This window comes from Cryptomeria japonica, chromosome 9 (assembly GCF_030272615.1).
Source record: "Cryptomeria japonica chromosome 9, Sugi_1.0, whole genome shotgun sequence".
NCBI classification, from domain to species: domain Eukaryota; kingdom Viridiplantae; phylum Streptophyta; class Pinopsida; order Cupressales; family Cupressaceae; genus Cryptomeria; species Cryptomeria japonica.
This window is the reverse complement of record NC_081413.1, coordinates 718,438,894-718,446,369: the sequence shown is the minus strand read 5'-3', so window position 1 is coordinate 718,446,369 and position 7,476 is coordinate 718,438,894.

Below are 7,476 nucleotides of genomic sequence, written 5' to 3'. Positions count from 1 at the left end.
AAGAACAATGTGGCTCGGAACATGAACATAGCCCTTGTTTGGATCTTGTGATAGCTCCATCTACTATGTTGAATGTTCCTCCTCTAGCGTGTTCCCTGCCTTCCCGAAACATTGATCAGCAAGATCGGGGGGTAGATGACGTGCTAGACTAGTTACATTAGCATAGCAGATTCTCTCCTCCTCTCTTGTGTTACTTCTTCTATATGTTATTCTCATTCTTCTATTTGTTGTCCTTAGTGTTGTCTACTTGAGGACGATGCAAAGCATTGAGATCTCTCGATCTCTCTCATGTTGACTCAAAAGACATATGTGTTCCCTTCTTCTAGGTGACCTTCCTTGATTGGGGAATGAAGAACAATTATGCATACATACATATGATCTATATACATGACTTATGATACAGCATACTGACCCCAAGGAAAGCGAAGTCACCTCATGCTTTGTGTTTTGTGTCTATTATCCTTGGGCTTATCTCACACTTGGGGGCTAAATCCTTGCGATAACGTGCTCCTTTCCTTTCTCATTCTTATGTGTATCACTACGTTAAAACAATCACCCCCGGTGAGGCGTGTGCGATCGCTTTAACGTAGGGGGGCATACATCCCGTTCATATCTTTTCAAGATACTTGAGAATTTCTTGGCAAATTTAGCTTTGCCTTGAAAATTTTTGATATCTTTCTTGCATGACTCATAGTGAGGGAACCTTACTACTGACAGTCATGGTTCTCCCTCGTGATCTTCCCTTTTACTTTGTCAATCGAAGTCGTAAGATCCTTAGTCCACTGGGGGCTTGGTGTGTCTTGCCTCCTTGATGTGGTGAAAGTTTTTCAATGTTGTTTCCTTGTACTTTACCGGAAGTATGAGCATACATACTCCCGCTAAAGTGGGGGCTAAATGTAGCGTCCTAAAATTGTGACACTTGCAATTTCGACTGCATTTCGGTCTTCACGATGGCGACGCAACACGCAACCTGAATGGAGACCCCGAAGCTTGCTCACGACACCAAAAACTGCATTTTTCAAGTACCTTGGCCTGAACCTCCTTGCACCCTGATGTCCTGGGAGGTGGGACCAGAGCGCCTAGCGCCCTGGTCCCCAGGACCATGGCGCCCAGCGCCCTGGTCCCTGGGTCCTATTTTGGGCCAGGTCTCCTAAGGGGTCTCGGGTCTTTTTGTTTGCAATTTGGAAATTAACTTTCCTGGTCGACCTAAGGTCGGGAAAATCAGTCTATCAGCTCTAATTGACAAGTATATAAACTACATTTTTCTCTCTCATTTGGGGAGGACACATACATGACAGAAAAAAGGCGTGGAAACTATACTCAAGCATTCAAGCATTCAAGCATTCCTTCTAAGTCTCCATTCAAGGCTAAGTGTTGCATTCAAGACAAGGAGTCAACCATTGAAGAGGAGATCACATACTACTACAACATACAACATACAACATCTAAACCTTCGCACATAAGGATACAAACATCCTTAGAACAAGGTATTAGTACTTGTTTTACAGTCATTTACATTTACAGCTCTTGCTCATTTCTTGGTTAATTCCAAAACTGGGGTTTGACCTAAAGGCAAACCCCTAATCCCTAACCCCCCAATCGTCTTCACTTTTCTGTGTGTAGGTTGCAGGTACGCGGCTGAGATTGAAGATCTGGAATCCTTGTGCAGAGACGAACAGATCCCCCTTCATTTCGTGGATTTTTTGGAGGACCGTGGTGTCGGGCGCCATCGTCCCGACAACTTTTGCTCAAATTTGCAGGATAGTGCCGTATCGACATTTTACTGCTAGTTCCAGGTCCGCAGCTTCATACTGTATCCCTATCTCAGTTTATAAAGTGAATCTTTGTCACTTTCTATGCATTCCTAGCTCAATTCTTCTATGCACATTCTTTACAAAAGAAGGTAGCCTTGCTGTCTTAACCCTTGAAACTCATTTAGCATCCAATCTTGCATTGCGTGGGATTGGATCTTGTGGGTTTCAACCCCTCTTTTGAATGTAAAGTCTCCCCCCTAAGTGAAAACCATTGAATCCTAGTGAACCTCCCTTCTCTCTCCTTGGAGTTGGAAGAGGGGAGAGCAACTAGGGTTCAATCGCGATTTTTCTGCTTTACACTGAGCATTTGGTGAACTGCTTAAACATCTTATCAAAATCTTAGTTTCATCGACACCCTCTATGTCAATGAAACTGATGCCTTCGGTGAGTCCTCCAATGATCCATCGACACCACGATCTACTCGACATTCACTTGCCATGTGGTCTGCTACGTCACCACTACTGAGTCTTCCATGTGGCATCTCATGACTTGCTCAGTGCTTACTTCGGTGCCACCCGGCCTGCCAGCTCATCAGTCGCCAAGTCGCGGCCATTAACAGCCGATCACCTTCATCTTGTGGTATGGCGACTGACATCCAATCTTTTGCAACATGCTCGCTATTTAATCTTCCCTTTTGCTGCAAAATTAGGCCGGTCTGGGATGCACGCGCACGTGAGGGCCCACCACTTGGTTGATTGGCCATTTTGCAAAATCCCGCAAGCTTTGACACTTAAGATATACATGGCCTTCCACATAGATAGTGAAATGCTCCTCCCTATGGCCAATGTGGGATAAAAGGTTTGCCTTAGCATTTTCTAGTGGGTCCCACCACTTAGTCGCCATGTCATGGTGAATAACCATCAAGCACATTTGGGTTGCGGTATAGCGATAGCCGCAAGATAAATAGGAACCTACTCGATCTTTAGGAAGCCCGACATATACATAGGAGAATACATAAGACTTAGGCAGAATTAAAAATTATCAGAACCCGCTCAGGCCTAGACATAAAAGGGGGCCTCTCGTGATGACACATAGACCCTTCCAGTCAAGTGGAAAAAGGTGATGAGAAAAGACCTTGGATAAAAAAAAGGGATATTTTGAACCATGAACCTTGAATTGATTTTCAAATGGTTCAAAACAGACATAACGCATTCTCACTTGCTTAGTAAAAAATAGTACAAAGCCACGACAAAAGCAAGAGAAACGATTGAACCTTGAACCTTGAACCAAAAGGGTTCAAGGGTTCAAGTTCAATTAGTATTACAACAATGCGCTATAGAGGTTTAATTTTCTAAATGTTTTCATGAAAAAGAAAAAACCCTAAACCCTCAGAACCACAAACTCGTAGGCAAAGGTTAAATTTTGAATTTTGACAGACTCCAACAGCTAAAACGCAAGATTTTCAACATATTTGAAATAGTGATAACAGATTCAACAAGTGCCATTAGAAAGTGCAGAGCAGAATTTTAAAATGGGCCACTCAAAATATCAAAATTTTTATAGGTCCCAATAGTGGCTCTGACTAGGGATGGTTGGATGCAAGACCAACACAAGAATACAAAATCTTTGGCAAAGCAGACCACCCAAAAATAGGGCATTTCTTTTTCTTTTAAATTCTTCAATGAGCTTCACTCTCCAAAACAGGGGTTCCTTATTGGAAACCACACAACATAAAACAAAACAACAGTACAACATATAAATTATTTATAAAATGGCCCCGACCCATCCAAGCTGAAACCAACTCTTTCCCTTATCAAAAATCTGATTCTCATCACTTGGTAATGTACACAATCTGAAGCAAATAATGATCATTGGAGATGTGTTTGTATTGTGACACACATCATTCAACATGCTTTTCTGGTCAGTATTATATGCACACTCATCATGAAAATAACTTTGGACCTTACTTTCATGATCCACCATTAAAACATATCCATTCTTTTCATCATCTACTATATGCAATAAATCAGCATCTTTGACATCCCACTCTTGTAAAAATGCATATACTTATGGCACAAACATATAATCTGAAATAAGATTTGAACATTCACTCATCTTTGCATGAAAAACTTCAAGATGGGGTTCAAACATACTAGCAGACAACTCATTACAAAAATATTCATCCTAACACATGTTACTGCTACATGGAATGGTATTAGTCTCATGAACAGGTTCATTATTTACAACATCTGGCATATCTAGCATCTCTTCATACAAGGGGTTAGAAATAATATGCAAACCCCTTTTTTGAACATTATGGCAAAGCCATGGCTGATCATGATCTATATCAACGTCAAATAAATCATTAGAAATTTTCCTGTTGCAAACATCATCCATTATGTTGTCACAATCATCTTTATTTGAAAAGGAAGAAACAAATTCTGAAAAAAAAATTCTTCAACATTCCATCTGTTACAATCACAAGAATGGACACAATGACCATCAGTTTCATTGGAATCATCTTGGCAAAGAATATCAGCATGTATATCAAGGTAACAGTGAACATCAACAATTTCATCATTGCTGCTGGCATATGAGCAATTATCCACATTGTCTTCAGCTGTATCTTCATGACTATAGTTCTCACATTCTTTTGTTGACAATTCCTTGTCATAAGACATCTCTTCAACCTCTGCTGAAGCATGGTGAGTACTTGCAATTTCCTTCATGTCATCATTAATTGATGCATTCAGTTGTTCAATCCTTTCAAGAAGAGTTGCATGCTATCATTCAACACTTTCATGTTTACTATGATATACATTAGTAACATGTAAAGACCACTCCTTATCACCATCATTATCTTCATCATCACCATCCTTATGAGGTGCATGATTAACTTCATTAGATGAATTCCCAGCATGTCCACTTAAATTTTCACATTGCAGAAGGTCTTCATTCATAACTCTAAGGCTCTCCAACATTTGAACTTTCTTGTCCACAACCTCAAGAGCTTCTCTAAGTTCTGCAATCATCAACAATTGCACTGCACTTTGTTGTTAAATGTGACATTCTTTATAAATCCATTCATCAATGTGGGCTATAATTTCATTGCAATTGTGTATACCATTAAAATATTCTAAAATAAATTTGTGCTCAAATTTCATATGAGAAAGATCATCAACATGATTACAAGAAGTGAAATCTGAAAATACTCTCACTTCATCTTCAACACAATTGGCATTACCAATATCATGACAGTGGACACCGATAGATAAAAATCCTATAGGAATACCATATTTTAAGTTTTTCTCTATGTCCATGGCTATGACAAAAGCCTGATGTAATGTCTTTGGCTCTTTATCCCTCAACCTGTAACTCATCTTACTTCCAAAGGAATCCAAATAAATCACTAAAGACACTTCATCATTTAGTCTATACCCTTGTGGGATGTCAGCCAGTGCTTTGGAAAATCTGACATTGAAGGCCGACACTAGTTCACCTTCCTCAACTCTAATTTCCATTAGCTTCCTCAGCATATCATTAAAGTTTTTCCTCTTAGCAAATTTCTCAAGAAAAGATGCAACTAATTCCTCCCATGAGGGAATAGAAGCTTCCTGCAAAAATGAGAACCAAATCCTGGCATCCCCCTTCAAGCTCTGCACAAACAACTTCATGCAAATATCCTCATGGTAGATATCATAGTCATTCATCAAATCAACAAAATTTTGCACATGCATTCTTGCTGATTGTTTTTGGTCCCCATTAAACAATGGTAAGTGCTTCCTAATGTCACTTGGAATTTGATTCGGGTAACTAGGTATGCCATCAAAACAAAATGGCACATAACCTTTCATAGAGGAATTCCTACACTAATCCATTACTAGCTACAACCTTGCTTGAATACATTCACTATTTTCAACCAATAAGAATTATTGCAGCTAGAGTCTATCTTCCCTATTATTCCAAATACTTCAACCATGCTTTTAAGCTGATAGGAGCATGCAACCTAACTTATCCCTTTTCTTTCCTTGGTGCTGAAACTCACTTGGTAAGGAAAAATAAATAAAATTTTACAATCTTTAATACCAAGTTTTGACAAATACCTGGATATTGCAGCTGTTGTTTTGATATTTGGTGAGATCTTTCTTAGACCTTTATACATTGTACATTGATCTTCATACAGAGTCACCACCTCCTTCACAAAGGAAAATATCCTCAATAAATTTCATATGTCCCCAGCAAATTCACCATTTTTGTTGTTCTCAAAAATGAGAAACCCAAGTTCACCTATAATCTATCTATGAAATAGCCAATCTCAATCAATGAAAAGCTTCAGGGCTTGGACAACATAAATTAGAGGGAAATTTGAATTCTGCGAATGGAGGGAACAACACGACTGGTTCCTCTGGTTCTGTTGCCTCTGCAGCTCAAGGACAAGTTGTCTCTTTGGGATCTATGGTGGATGATGAGGATGGTCGGAAGGATGGGGACCCATGGCATCGGGACCCTTCTCTTGACTTTAAAACTACTGAAGATTCTTCAAATTTGGGTCCAGAGAACTTAAACGCTGAGTTGGAAAAGATGGTTGAAGTCAACGTTCTACAACCCTGGAACAATTTATTTGCAAACAAGCCCACTAGTAAATCGACCTTTCCCTCTGTGGAAGATATTTATAATAGAAAGGTAGGTAGATTAGCTATTACAGTACTAGATGTGGTCATAGACCACAACATTTCTCTAATGGCTTTTTCTCTAGTGGGGAAATTTGTTGGACCCAGACCTAATATTGAATTCGTTAGGTCTTTTGTGAAGAGAAAATGGAGGTTGAAAGGACAAGTTGATGTCTCAGCCTTGTCAAGGGGTTTCTTTGTCTTTTCCTTCTCCTGTGGTGAAGACTTAGAAATGGCTCTAAGTGGAGGACCCTCGATGCTTGGGAAATCTTCTTTATCCTTAAGAAAATGGTCTCCAAAAATGGAGCTCAATGATTCCTTTTTTGAATCTACTCCGGTCTAGGTGCGGTTGCCTGGTTTGCTGCTTGAATTTTGGTTGGAGGATATTTTCTTAGGCATTTCTAATTCCTTTCGAGGAGCTTGTGGCTATAGACTCTATGATAGCAACATGAAAGAGACTAGTGTATGTGAGGATATGTGTTAATATCTCATAGAATATGGACCTTCCTAGCTCTATCAAAATAAATTCCAAGCTAGGTAAGTGGGAACAAGTTATAGAGTTTGAATCCCTTCCTTTTGTGTGCTTTTCTTATAAGAAAGCTGGAGATTGGGCAAAGGCTTGTCCTAGTAACCCTAAGAATGCTCAGAAGCACAATAATCATGTGAAACAGATCTAGAAAGAGAAGATGAACAAAAATGAGGAGGGTAGATTGGAAGGAGGAATTGGACTTCTTAGTAACTCAAAAGATATAACAAAGGATGAAAGGAAAGCTAGTCCTTCCAAGGATACTCCTCAGAAGGAAGTCAGAAAGGATGAAGAGAATGTATTTGAAGTTAAAACAATCAATGGATTTGAAGCTTTACAGATTCAAGAGGAAGAAAATGTAATCATAGAAGAAATTCTTGAAGACCACAAGATTGGTGACATAAATGAATCACAATATGAGTCTCCAAAAGATACAGAACAAGAAAGTAATAAAGTGTGTTCAAAGGACTCTAAAGGTCTAGATGTTATCATTGGAAAAAAAACCCAGTTCAGATCACGCTAGGTT